Here is a 14,886-nt window from a genome sequence, read left to right on the forward strand (position 1 = left end):
CCCCAGACCTGCCAAGATAGGGGAAATTGCGGCCAATGTGTGGGACTGGAGTGACGTACAGGCCAGACAGGTAGGATGGCAGCTTCCTGTTTTTTTTTCCAGAAATCCATTAGTTTTTATGAACATTTTTTCCCCAGGTTTTAGCTTAGCAGATTTATTGGACACAGTTTCATAGCTGGATTTGATGACAACCTCTACAAAACATCATAGATGCTAACGGAAACCGTGAGATAGCTGGCTTGTAATTACACTCAGCAATTTGTTATTTCAAAAATATTAATCATTTTGTGGTCTTTTTCATATATTTCCAGAAAATTGGTACATTGTGTTGTGCTAACCTCAGTTTATCTGAAGTGTTTAGTGATGTATTATTGAGGTATAATTAGCAGGGCATCTAACGGCATTTGCCGATAGTTAGACTTGCTCTTGCACGTTTAAGTTTGTAAAATTTTTTGTGTGGAAAGTTACTGAAAGTGCGAGCTGATAACGTCGCAGCGAGGGAATCCGGGTATCTGGGACCCGAGTGAACAGGGCAAGCAACAGGGTATCTCCTTAACCAATCAGACTGAAGGATTGAGAAATTAACAGCGCCAGGACTGAGCAGGAAGTGTAAGTTTGAGTGGGTGAATTCAATGTCAATCAGGGACAGAAAGAGAAATAAAAAGAGGGAAAGAAAGAATGGATTAAGAGAGAGAAAAAAGAGACAGAAAGGAAAAGGAAACAATCATTTTAAAATTTGACATTTTAAAAATCTCCAGCAACAATTAAAAAGTGAAGGAATGAGACTGCACACTTGTAATTGTTAATTTTCAGTGCCAGAGAGGGTGACTGATGGTAATTAACTCTTTTTACATCGTTAAAAGGGTACTTAGACTGAAATGGACACGTCTTAACTGGTGAGTTTAGTTTGTATCTACCACACAAATACAGCAACTTCTCGCCACTGAATGACGAGGCAGACAGTGAGATGCCGTTATCGCGAAGCTAACGGCAGAGTGACAATTCTGGGACTGCAACTTTCGGATCCCCGCGTTAAACAGCATATTGCCCGAAGTTGCTGCAGCATTTGCAAATAATTAATTAGCGCTCACTGTTATTTTGGAAGCAAATTATGGCCTCGGATCAGACAACACACCTTCAGGCCATTGCATTAGCAGAAGAAGCAACACCTTTTAAAACTCTAAAAACAAGTCAACACCATTTTTTTCCGAACTTGTAATTTGTATTTCTCCAAAAAGTGTCAATTCTCATTTGGCAGTGGGGAAAATCCTGGGATGAGCAGTAGAGGGCGATTTCCCACTGTGAACTGGGTTAGTGGCCACAGCAAACTGCCGCGTTCCCTGAAGCGAGGGACACTCAGCCCCTGTATTAATGCCCAGACTCTAATCAAGGGTGCTGCAGCCAGGCACTCTATCTTTTCCTAATGATGCGTGAAGCACAAATGAGTACTAAGTTACCAAGGGAGCCGAGAATCCCCAGGACAGCCCACAGGATGGAAAGAAAATATCACATTTAAAAATCCTTGAACGCTTCTGAATTTTAGTTCCTTCCTTTTTGAAGTGACAGAGAGGTGACAGGCCAGAATAAATGTCGAGCCCGCGGAGCAGGCTGATTGGAAACACCAACTTCAGGGGCAATGTACATTTTAACAAAGGCACAGAAATAGAAATATCCCACTCACATCTTGCAACAGTTAGATCAATGACTTGCCAGTTGTTAACTGGGCTGACATCACGTCTGCCATATTCATGAAAACATGTGTTAAAATGTATTAACTTGTAAACTAATTTGTATAAAGAACTTTAAGAATATGTGACTAGATCAATCTGTATTTTGTTTTCGTTTCAAAAGTAAGTTGTGATTTTATTTTTGTGCATCAGAACAACTCAAACATTCTGGTAGTCACATCACATGCAGTCATTTATTCAGTCACATTCCAACACACAGGTGCACAGACACTGGGCAGACACAGGTACAGGGACACAGACACTGGGCAGACACAGGTACAGGGACACAGACACTGGGCAGACACAGGTACAGGTGCACAAACACTGGGCAGACGCAGGTACAGGTGCACAGACACTGGGCAGACACAGGTACAGGTGCACAGACACTGGGCAGACACAGGTACAGGTGCACAGACACTGGGCAGACACAGGTACAGGGACACAGACACTGGGCAGACACAGGTACAGGTGCACAGACACTGGGCAGACACAGGTACAGGTGCACAGACACTGGGCAGACACAGGTACAGGTGCACAGACACTGGGCAGACACAGGTACAGGTGCACAGACACTGGGCAGACACAGGTACAGGTGCACAGACACTGGGCAGACTCAGGTACAGGGACACAGACACTGGGCAGACAGAGGTACAGGTGCACAGACACTGGGCAGACACAGGTACAGGGACACAGACACTGGGCAGACACAGGTACAGGTGCACAGACACTGGGCAGACTCAGGTACAGGGACACAGACACTGGGCAGACACAGGTACAGGGACACAGACACTGGGCAGACTCAGGTACAGGTGCACAGACACTGGGCAGACACAGGTACAGGTGCACAAGCACTGGGCAGACACAGGTACAGGGACGTAGCACCGAGCTGCACAAAACGGGAGAACCAGATTAAAGTGCAGTGTGCGTGTGCTTGGCATTCCAGGTCTTTGCTTTTCCCCAATCCCCACCCACCAGTCAGTACAGTAACCAGAGACTAATCACAATGTGTAATCTCTCCGCTCACCAGCACTTTAAACACTGGTTCTTTCATCATTAATGTTAAACAGGAGTGGGTGCCTTGAATTTAACACCAACTGGTGGCTCGACCGACTCGCTGCTTCCTTCATGGACAGGCAGAGGGGGAGTGGAGAAGAGCAAAGACTCGGGACTCGGGTAGACTGGCAGACAGACCCAGCCAGGTACATGTCCACAGTTCTCACTGGGTTGAATTTGGCAGGCCTGGCCTTTTTGAAACCTTTGTTCTCAGTCTTCCCTCCATTGGCGGATAAATTCCAAGCCCACCAATAGGGACAGCACTAGGGAGAGCCGCGCTAAATGGAGAGGAGGGGGGAGGGAGGGGGAGGGAGCAAACCTGCTTCAGGCAATGGGCTCTCCTGACTTTAGTGCAGACTCTTGGTGCTGAGTTAAAGTTGGACAGTCCAGCAGAATATATTCCAGGGGAGATCTGAAATCAGCAGGAGTCAGAGGGAGATTGTTTTTTAATATCACGGTGCCGATTCAGCGAGTGCACATGACTTTATAAATAATCGCTACACATTTTGCAGAATGCGTATCCCCTGTACATATAAACACACACAATAACATTCTTACAAATACATACATATACTCAGACTCACTGACAACCACACACACACACATAGACACACTGATACACACACACTGATACACACACACTCACACACTGATACACACAGACACACTGATACACACACACACTGATACACACACACTGATACACACACACTCACACACTGATACACACACACACAGACACACTGATACACACACACACTGATACACACACACACACACACACTCACACACTGATACACACACACACTGATACACACACACACTGACACACTGATACACACACACACACACACTGATACACACACACTGATACACACACACACACACACTGATACACACACACACAGACACACTGATACACACACACACTGATACACACACACACACACACACACACAGACACACTGATACACACACACACTGATACACACACACACACACACACACACAGACACACTGATACACACACACACACACACACAGACACACTGATACACACACACACTGATACACACACTGATAAACATACACATATAGACATTAAAACCATGGGTTCAAATGAAATTCCTCAGTCTGTTATTGAAACAAGCATTAACCTGCCTAATTTAAATGGATTGGCGCCTGCATTACAATAACGGGCTGAGGAATTTCACATAAATGTGTAAAAATGTTTACAGCGTTTCAACCCCACTGCCACAGATACTCAGACCCATACACTGGACCTCCACATGTCTCACTTCCCCTATTCTCAGATCTCCGAAGTGTAAGCCTGTCTAATACCTCTTCTTTCCTGCTGTTGCAGATTGCCAGCCACAGGGGCACTACAATGAGAGGAAGACATGTCTCTCTCGCCCAGTTAATAACTGGATGTGCTCTGGTCACACATTTTGTTGTTCATCCTACTGGGGGAGGAGAGAAGCTGTGTAACACTGGCGGCACACTATGTTACAGCTTGCCATGAACAGAGGGACAACCAGTAAACTAAGACAAGAGTATATATAAACAAGGCGAATGTATATTTATAAACTCAGGGATATACCTGTTTATACACTGTATGAATGGAACCGCGTTTATGTGTTCAACCATAAATGTATTTTGATGCTTTGGCAACATAAGATGTACCTTATCATGCCAATAAAGCGATTTGTATTGTATTATTGTATTGTGTTCTTTTATTAAACCGAATCCAAACCTCGAACATTTATTAAACTAAAGGGCTCTGACTCCACCAGAAAGTGTCGGGTAAACGTCTTTCACAGTCGTTCAGAAGCAATTCCTGCAACATGGCCTGAGTTGTTAGCAGGTGACAAGACCATGCCTGCATCTTAGTCACTCCGCCCAAGCTGAATGCAGTTTGCCGATTCTTTTCCATGCAGGCAGGATCCCTTTAAATAACAATTACACAATCTTACAGCACAAGTCTGGCAACAATCAACCTTCCTCTTAAAATAAGGTCCCGATTATCTGACAAGAGAATACTTGGAAATAAAAACGTATCTGCCCTGCAAACATTGTTTTGTATTACATTTTACACTTAACCTTTGAAGCAGCGAAATTGTGCTTCAATAAGGGAATAGGAAGCCTTGAATTAACCCGCCCTGGCTGGGTTTGATTTAATGATATTTGGGGGCAGTGATAAAGGACTCTAACAATGGAGACCATCCCATTCTGTGTCATATCTAATTCGGTTTGGGCAATTATGGTGACATTTTCTAAGGCACAGGTCTTTAAACAAACGACTCCACCCTGGCGCTCCGTCACCCTCCCAGACTGAAACGTCTTTCTGAATTCCACAATAAATAGAGGCAAGTTTCATTCCTCTTGTGAAAAGTTCCTCAGGGGGAGGTGCACTGGGAATGGTTGTATTCCTATCTCCCCCCGCCCCGTGTAAACCTTTCCATGTTGAGGTGCCCCCAGTTGTCATGGCCATCTCACAGTGTAGGGTTGTCAGAGGGCGCACACCATCTCTGGGAATAAATGTGCTTTGGGCTGCGACACCCGTGGCCGGCGCTCCTCTGTCTGGCTCGAGTCTCCCCGCCCTGCTGGACATGCCGCAATTGTAATTAGTGTCTCACAGTTACAGCCAACTTGGTTTGTTGACAGGGAGGAGGGGGAAATGAATGAATGAGTGAGTGGATGAATTCCAGCTCAAGGTAGGAGGCTGCACGTAAATGCAATTTAAAACAGCCTCGAGGGAGGGGAATAAGCTGGCTTTGCCCAGACTCTGAACTAACAGGCTGACGCTTCCAGCCCGTGCCCTTAAGGAGCTTTAATGATCATCCACAGTTCTCTGAAACAAGCTGACTGGCAGTGTTTTTTTTAAGCTGTGTTTTCTCTTTAGTCCTCCCCATGTTCGCCGCAGCGCCCTCTACTTGATTTGCCTTTTGGACAACTGGAAGTTTGATCTGACACTTGGGTGCATGCTGGCTCCATCCCTCCCTCCCCAGCCAGCTCCAGCTTCAGCTCAGTCAAACACTTCACCCTCACCTTGCACGGAGCTCGCTGTTCACTCGCCTGATAAACCAGCCGCAGTGGACCAGAGGTTTGAGAAGGTAATTAATTATTCAGTAATTCACTGCCTGGTTCTTTCGTGTGCTGGTTATTGTCGAGAGTGGCTGAATTAACCTTGACTGGAACAACCGCGATTCTACACTCTTATCAGTAAATGCAATGTGATTTAATTTACCACTTCCTAATTAAATAATTGTACTTTCTTATTTCTGATATAATACAACATACAATGTGATAAATGCACATGTATAATTGAAACCGAACTTCTAGTCGAGGTGACTGCACTTTCTGCTGACTTTAATCACTAGAATATATTTCTATCTGTTAGTTTTTAAATCATTTCAAGCTTTTTTTTTACAAATCATAATGGTGAAAAGTACCTATTGTAAATAGATGCACCTTGGAGCCACTGTTTAATGCAGATAAAAATGTTAACTGTTTGACTGCTGAGGACTGAAATCCGATCATTCCAATCGATCTTTCCGTTAAGGGAAATTCATGACCGGCAAAATTAAACTTTGAGCAGATCTACACCCTCCACTAGTTCGCCAGATACATGCCTCAGAACCTGTAGGTTAATCAGATCCCAGCTTTGATTCTTGCTCTGGTGTGCATTGGCTGACATGGGTCAGGGCGACAGCTTGAGTGTCTCGGGGTTTAAAAGAAGTGGGGGAGATTCCCACTTGGGATTGTGATCCAGAGACTCCTGTTGGAAGCCCAGGTGTGTGAAGTTTTGATCAGCCCCAGCTGCGCTGGTCAACATGGTCGAATAGCCTGCTGTCACTCACTGTCCAGGCTGGCATGTGAAGAATGACCATTTGAGCGAGGTGCAGGTAGGCTGTCATCAGCTGTGGAACCGTACCCAGTGAAAGTTATCACCTTAAGGAAAAGAAATGGAGAAGCTAGAGGGAAAGAAATGGTAATAGAACTAATAGCTGGCCCTTCCAGCACACACGGTAGTTACTAAAGGAAGTCCAATAGTCTATCAGTCAAATAGTGTAGGACAGTATACTGGCTCACGTGAATATCTAATGTAATAGTGACAGACCTGTTGGGTTAGATTGTGTGCTAAAATCTTAACGCAGTAACATTTTTATAGATAACAGATGGCGAACCCTGTACAATTGGACTATTCCACTTATGCTTTCCAGAGGAGTGTTGATTTGCTTTGGTGTGTTTTACTACTCGAGCAATTTAGGAACGAAGTCTTTCAAACATTCTAACTGGAAAAGTAAATCACCCTTTCCTCTGCTTAATCAAAAGGAAACGATTTTATGTGTAATTTACAGCAGCATTATTTCATAAATTGTATCTTAAAATCTAAAGTGTGGCTTGTTAAATGTTGACCTGGTTTGCTAAAGTTCAAGTTTTATATATTGCTTCTGTCCGTCATAAAAGCTTCGCGGGATCTTGAAATCTGATCAAGAATGCAGAGTTCCTGAAATTAAAGTTGAATGAAGAACAGGAAAAACATCCCAACTGAATTTACATCGACAAATCTCTGAGCAAAATCCTAAATAGACGCTGTCATTTTCAGACTGCAAGGTGATAATACGCTTTGGTGAGAAAACCAAAGGGACATCTGTAAATTATCACTTAATGGTTGCCACTGAGAGAGATTTGGGGGGAATAGTTGAGAACATGACCCAACTAAAGTCTGAGAGTGAATCAGATATCATGCAGCCAGTGTTGCAATACTAGTGTGTGGTGTGGGAGGAAGCTTAAAGATTTTGAGAATCTTACACACTGTTAATTCTCAGGAGTATAACCGATGTTTCCTCTTGTCATTGTTTGAGAGCCTTTAGTGAGGTAAATGAAAGCTCTTTAATTTTATTTATTATTTTTGTTACTGGTCAAATCGTGGAGACTGTACATGAAAGGCTAGGAAGGAAATATTGTGTAGGCTTATGCGGTTCCTGGTGGGTTCAGCAGATTGAAATGTGGAGTGTTGCACACAGAGAGACCTGTTGGAGCCATACTGTGGTGTTCTTCAATAGAATGTGTTATAATGACAGTAATCTTTGACTGCAGGTAGTGTACTTGAAATGGCTCAATTCACTTTGGCTTTTCCATAAAGAACACTTGATTATCTGATGACCTGGCCTCACCGCTGCTTTTGCACCATTTGGGGCAGCTCTGATTTTGCGTCAATGCAAAAAGTGCTGTATAACTGGCCAGTGAGGTCACTGAACTGAGAGAGCAAGCACTAGTGTTTACCTCTAGAGGGCTAGAATTGAAAAGTAGTGAAGTTATGCTAAACCAGTATCGAACCTTGGTTAGACCACACTTGGAGCACTGCGTACAGTTCTGGTCGCCATATTATAAAAAGGATATAGAGGCACTGGAGAGGGTGCAGAGAAGATTTACAAGGATGGTACCAGAAATGCGAGGGTGTACCTATCAGGAAAGGATGAACAAGCTGGGTCTCTTTTCTCTTGAAAAAGAGAAGGCTGAGGGGTGACCTAATAGAGGTCTTTAAAATGATGAAAGGTTTTGATAAAGTGGATACAGAGAGAATGTTTCCACTTGTGGGGAAGAGCATAACTAGAGGCCATCAATATAAGATAGTCACCAAGAAATCCAATAGGGAATTCAGAAGAAACTTCTTTACCCAGAGAGTGGTGAGAATGTGGAACTCGCTGCCACAGGGAGTGGTTGAGGCAAATAGTATAGAGGCATTTAAGGGGAGGCTGGACAAGCATATGAGGGAGAAGGGAATAGAGGGTTATGCTGATAGATTTAGATGAGGAAAGACGGGAGGAGGCTCGAGTGGAGCATAAACACCGGCATGGGCTGGTTGGGCCGAATGGCCTGTTTCTGTGCTGTATATCCGATGTAAGAGAACATTTAAGTGAAACAGGTGCAAATAGAATTTTAAAACATTCCCATGTGGTCCATTGAAACCCTAGGAACATTTTGAATTTCATTCTTATTTTTGTGGAGTTAGCAAAGAGCCTGTCATTTCTTCAATGCTTAAAAAGTTAACTGTGATTCAGGTGCAACATGTTAAAACTCAGGGTGATGCTGAGCTCACAGTAGAGCTTGGGTTGGTTGACTTTTCAATGTTCTCAGCTGGTACTCCAACGAGGCAACCATTGTGGGCAGTGACATCTTTCAGGTGAGGCATTAAACTGAAGCTCGATCAACATGTTCAGATGGATACAAAAATACAAAGGCACTAATATTCAAAGAGTTCTCCAAGGGTGTGGGCCAGCATTCACCCCACAACCACCACAAGCAAAACTGGTTCTGGTCTTTTACCTCATTTGCTGTTTGTGGGACCTTGCCGGCCGTAGCATTTCCATACGATACAACATAAGAACACAAGAAACAGGAGCAGGAGTCGGCCATTCGGCCCCTCGAGCCTGCTCCGCCATTCAATAAGATCATGGCTGATCCAACCTTGTCCTCAACACCACTTTCCCGCTCTCTCCCCAGACCCCTCGACTCCCCTGTAGTTCAAATGTCTGTCAATCTCCGCCTTGAATATATTCACTGACTCCGCCTCCACAGCTCTCCGGGGTCGAGGATTCCAAACATTCACGACCCTCTGAGAGAAGAAATTCCTCCTCATCTCCGTCTTAAATGGGCGACCCCTTATTCTGAAACTATGCCCCCCCCAGTTCTAGATACCCCCACGAGGGGAAACATCCTCTCAGCATCCACCCTGTCAATCCCCCCTCAGAATCTTATATGTTTCAATAAGATCACCTCTCATTCTTCTAAACTCCAATGAGTATCGGCCCAACCTGCTCAACCTTTCTTCATACGTCAACCCCTTCATCCCAGGAATCAACCTAGTGAACCTTCTCTGAACTGCCTCCAATGCAAGTATATCCCTCCTTAAATATGGAGACCAAAACTGTACGCAGTACACCAGGTGTGGTCTCACCAGCGCCCTGTAAAGTTGCATCAAAACTTCCCGACTTTTATACTCCATCCCCCTTACAATAAAGGCCAACATTCCATTAGCCTTCCTAATTACTTGCTGTACCTGCATGCTAACTTTTTGTGTTTCCTGTACTCGGACCCCCAGATCCCTCGGTACCGCAGCATTTTGTACTCTCACTCCATTTAAATAATAATTTGCTTTTTCATTCTTCCTTCCAAAGTGGATAACCTCACATTTTCCCACATTTTACTCCATCTGCCAAATTTTCGCCCACTCACTTAACCTATCTATATCCCTTTGCAGATGTAGGAAGGAATTGATTGGCTATGAAGCACTTTGGGACATCGTGAGGTCATATAAAGTGCTGTGTAAGTGCAGGTTCTTTATTTTCTTGTGATGGTCTCAAACTAATAGCTGCAGCATAAAAGTGCAAACTGTATAAGGGAATGCAATACAACTGATGTAAGAAACAGAAAAAAACAAAAAGAATCATGGAAGATGAATCCAAAATACAATAAGAATCCCAGAATTCAATGTAACTGAATTTGATTTATTCACTCATCGTAAACCCTAATCATTAGTCTGTCAAATAGAAAGCATGTTGATTTTAAACAAAACATATTGATAATGTGTGTGCCATAATCTATTAATCACCCAGGTTGCACCAGAATCTAAATTAAACTATTTTGTTATATGAAATATTCAGGCTGATTTGCCTGTGCCCACCTCATGGTGCAAGACAGCTGAACCCACCTGTATTTCAGGGTTCAGGTCACCTGCATAGGCCTGACTCACGACCAACAAGAGCAGCGGAAGACCTTCAAACCCAGTGATCATCCTTCTGGCCCTGCTTTTTAAAAAAAAAAGAGGCACTTCCTTTTCGAAGCCTCCACGTGCTTGCTGGCTGTCTCTCTCGTGTTGTCCTATCTGAAGGGGCTGGGCACAGGCAGTAAGAGGCACCAGATGCAGGCGCTGATTCATTTGGGCGTCTGCTATTGGAAAATGAGGTGGGAAATGTGGTGATGTCACATATAAGCAATCTGTCTTTCCTCAGGAAAACCTTAGCTCACTTCTCACTGCGTGTGTTATTCTATGTTTAGATCAAGTTCAGACATTTTATTAATTCCTGGATCAAGAATTCTGTATAATGGGAATAAGTTAGCAATGCTTTGTACCTTTAGAAATCTATGCTTGGATCTATAGTTGCAGCAAAATTTCACTGAAAAGTTCATTTGTATCTGAAAACTAATGGTCTTACAATTCAGAGAGATCTCATTACACTAGTTTTTGGGACATGTCTTAAAATGTGCTGTGTGATTGTCCTTGAGTTAAAGAATTGAACAAACAACAACAAAAAATCCAAAAATTGTTTTGCACCTGTGATTCATCAATTGTACGGTCAGCACAGAGACTGGGAAAGGAGAGGGACACAGAGGGTGAGTCACTCAAGGCCATTACACAGTGACTGTCTGAGTTCAGTCGTACGGTCAGCACAGAGACTGGGAAAGGAGAGAAATAAAAGAAAGACTTGCATTTATAAAGTGCTTTCACAACCTCAGGATGTCCCAAAGTGCTTGACAGCCAATGAAGTACTGAGTCACTGTATGAAACGCAGCAGCCAATTTGCGCACAGCAAGGTCCCACAAGCAGCAATGTGATAATGACCAGATAATCTGTTTTTTTAGTGATGTTGGTTCAGGGATAAATATTGGACAGGACACCGGGGATCTTTTACATCCACCTGAGAGAGCAGACGGGGCCTCGGTTTAACGTCTCATCTGAAAGACGGCACCTCCGACAGTGCGGCACTCCCTCAGTATTGCACTGGAATGTCAGCCTGGATTATGCACTCGAGGCTCTGGAGTGGGATTTGAACCCACAGCCTTCTGACTCAGAGGCACGAGTGCCACCACCTTCTTCTTAGGCAGTCCCTCGGAACCGAAGATGACTTGCTTCCACATTAAAAATGAGTTCTCAGGTGACTGAGGAGTCCAATGCGGGACCTACAGTCTCTGTCACAGGTGGGGCAGACGGTTGAAGGGGCAGGTGGGTGGGGTGCTTGGGTTGACGTGCACTCCTTGCGCTGCCTGCGCTTGGCTTCCGCTTGCTCCCGGCGAAGAGACTCGGTGTTCAGCGCCTTCCCGGATGCTTCTCCTCCACTTTGTGCGGTCTTGGGCCAGGGATTTCCAGGTGTCGGTGGGGATGTTGCACTTTTTCAAGGAGGCGTTGAGGGTGTCCTTGAAGCATTTTCTCTGCCCACCTGGAGCTCTCTTGCCGTGTCGGAGCTCCGAGTAGAGCACTTGTTTTGGGAGTTTCTTATCGGGCATGTGGACGATGTGACCCATTCATCGGAGCTGATCCAGCGTGGTCAATGCTTCGATACTGGGTATGTTGGCCTGAGCGAGAACACTGACGTTGGTGCGCCTATCTTGCCAATGGATTTGCAGGATCTTGCGGAGGCAGCGTTGGTGGTACCTCTCCAGTGCTTTGAGGTGCCTGCTGTACATGGTCCATGTCTCTGAGGCATACAGCATGGCGGGTATCACTGCTGCTCTGTAGACCATGAGCTTGGTGCTGGGTTTGGGGTCCTGGTCTTCAAACACTCTTCCTCAGGCGACTGAAGGCTGCACTGGCACACTGAAGGCGGTGTTGGACTTCGTCATCGATGTCCGCCCTTGTTGACAGTCGGCTCCTGAGGTATGGAAAGTGGTCCACGTTGTCCAAGGCCTTGTCATGGATTTTGATATTCGGGGGGCAGTACTGTGTGGTGGGGGCAGTTTGGTAGAGGACCTTTGCGCTATCACTCAGAGGGACACAGGGCGAGTCACTCCAGGCCATTACACAGTGACTGCCTGAGCTCAGTTGATGGTCAGCACAGAGACTGGGAAAGGAGAGTGACACAGAGGGTAAGTCACCTCCGGCCACCCTTGCAAACTCCTGGTGGTCGACTCTGGAATACCACTGGCAGATGCCTAGCATCAGATCATTGGCTGCTTTTTTGCTCGAGTCCAGCTTACTGGCTGGGAGAGTCTGAAAGAAGAATGAAAAAAATAAAAATTAAGGGATAAAATTGAATCTCCACTTATTCCAGACATCATCATTTTGAGATGTAAGGAAAAACTTCAAATGTGGGAAATTTGTAATTAAAAGAGAAAATTCTGAAAATACACAGCAGGTTCATCAGCTTCTGAGAGGTTAAAATCAGGTGGAGTTCCTCGGGCGGACCTGATACTTGGAGGCAGGACAGCCCCTATACAAGAGCTTTGGATCATCATCTTAATCTGGAGACAACGCCTTTGTGGATTGAACCTATGTAAAGTTAGAAACACTTTTTTTGATCTTGCAAAGTTAATATTTGTGATTTTTTTTTGGAGGCAAGTTACATTTCCATTATTTCAACATTAAATTGCACTTTCTATTTCCGGCTGTGTGCCAGCATTTCTGCTTTGCCTTATTTGCAATTTTCCTATTCAATGACCTGAATTAAAGGTGTAACGGTGCAAACTGTGCTGACTGTGTGATTCCTCCCTTACTAAAGCTGAACAAATCCCTAGAGCAATTAAATTCAGATTCCACCTAGTCCCAGCACAGAGAAAGCATTACAAAAGCTGACGAGGCAAAACACAGCTCACAATGCAGAAGAGTGGCTTCGAGCTACGTGTTGATACTGTGAGCTGGTGGAACACAGGAAGAAGCCTGAGGAGAAACTATTCTTTCCTCATGTCCCCTCGCTCCAGTATAGCAACCTTGCTCTGCCTGAAGGACAATTCTTTTTGCTTTTATGGTTTGTCAGTAGACAGTCATGGTCATAACTTACCGTCAGTAGTTAGCATAGTCTTGTCTTCAGCAGTAAGGATGTCCATCACTGAGCTTCCAGGCCTTCCAGTGATGTGGCAAAGATTGGTCACTTATTCAGCCAAGTTACTACATCTGTTTTCATGTGAATTGTGAGTGTATGGACATTATATACTCTTACCGAATTTCTATGTCTCAATGTTATCCTAGGAACATGGAAACAGAAGTAGGCCATTTTGTCAGCCATGATAGCTCTTTATATTTTTAATTCCAATTTCCTGCCCTCTACATATCTCTGAATACTTTACTTCCCAAGTATCTATCTCCCTTTTGAACACCTCAATTAAATCTGCACCTATGTTCTTCTCGGGCACTGCAACCCATATTTTTGTAGCCTTTTATGTGAAACATTCTTTTTCCTAGATTTGCTTTTAACCATTTTAGTTATTTATTTTAAGATTATGTTGCCTTGTTGTGGATTCCCATAATAGAAGGAAGAGACATTCACTATCTACCAATTCCCTCCATTATTGCAATCACCGCTATCAGATCATCCCTTAACCTTACCTCCAGAGAATATGACACAAGTTTACCCCTTGGCTCTCATCATAGCTCAGTCCCTTTTATCCCAGGTATCGTCACTGGACTTTGCCCAAGGCCGATATATTCCTACTAAGGGGAGGTGCATAAAACTGAGCACAATCCTCTAAGTGAGGTATGAGCAGTACTCTACAACCACGCTAATAATTTCTACTACAGGTCTATACCACCTGTATTGAAGCCCAATTAGCAGCAGGAGAAAATTACACAAGTACTTCATAACATTACTGGTCCTTAATGTAAGTTGATTGATTGGAATACGCTTTGAAATATGTGCTCCTTTGTAAGCCTTTATTCTACCCAATTTGTGTCAATGTGAATTGTTTTTGGTTTCACATTAATGCAAATTGTGTAACTTAATTCTGTTGTGAACTCATCGTGTTAAGCAAACGTGAGCATCAGCACCTCTCGCATCACATTGGCGGCAATCAGTGTGAAACAAAGTTTCAAAAAGTTCTCAGTTGAACTGTCTGTAAACTTTTTAAAGCTTAATTTTTACTCTTTTGAGCAAAGAGCTGAGTGGCCTGTTTTTTTCATGCCTAACATTAAGATTTAATTGACATGCAGATATTGGTGAGTGGAGCCTGGCTTGTATGGCTGCAGAGATTTCCATGTTCTCTTGCAGAGAGTGATGTGGAGCTGGTATTTAAGGCTTGGATCACTAAGTGAATAAAATCTCCGTCCGCAGCACAAATCCCTCCATTCAGTGAGCATACGATGACCAGAGTATGATCATGTGATATGTCT

General features: G+C 44.1%; 1 protein-coding gene across 2 annotated transcripts in view; it reads left to right on the forward strand.

Moving 5' to 3' along the window:
- Nucleotides 1-5,645: 5,645 nt before the first annotated feature.
- The window catches only part of sema3d (sema domain, immunoglobulin domain (Ig), short basic domain, secreted, (semaphorin) 3D), a 428,206-nt gene continuing 418,965 nt past the window's right edge, over nt 5,646-14,886 (forward strand). The window contains exon 1 of one of the 2 annotated variants that reach the window (XM_086010839.1): nt 5,646-5,893. The gene's annotated coding sequence lies outside the window, so the exon portion shown is untranslated. The remainder of the gene's footprint in view (nt 5,894-14,886) is intronic. The other variant, XM_086010838.1, reaches the window with a different exon arrangement.

This window comes from Somniosus microcephalus, chromosome 17 (genome assembly GCF_052327205.1).
Source record: "Somniosus microcephalus isolate GS21.2 chromosome 17, FLI_Smic_1.0, whole genome shotgun sequence".
Taxonomy (NCBI): domain Eukaryota; kingdom Metazoa; phylum Chordata; class Chondrichthyes; order Squaliformes; family Somniosidae; genus Somniosus; species Somniosus microcephalus.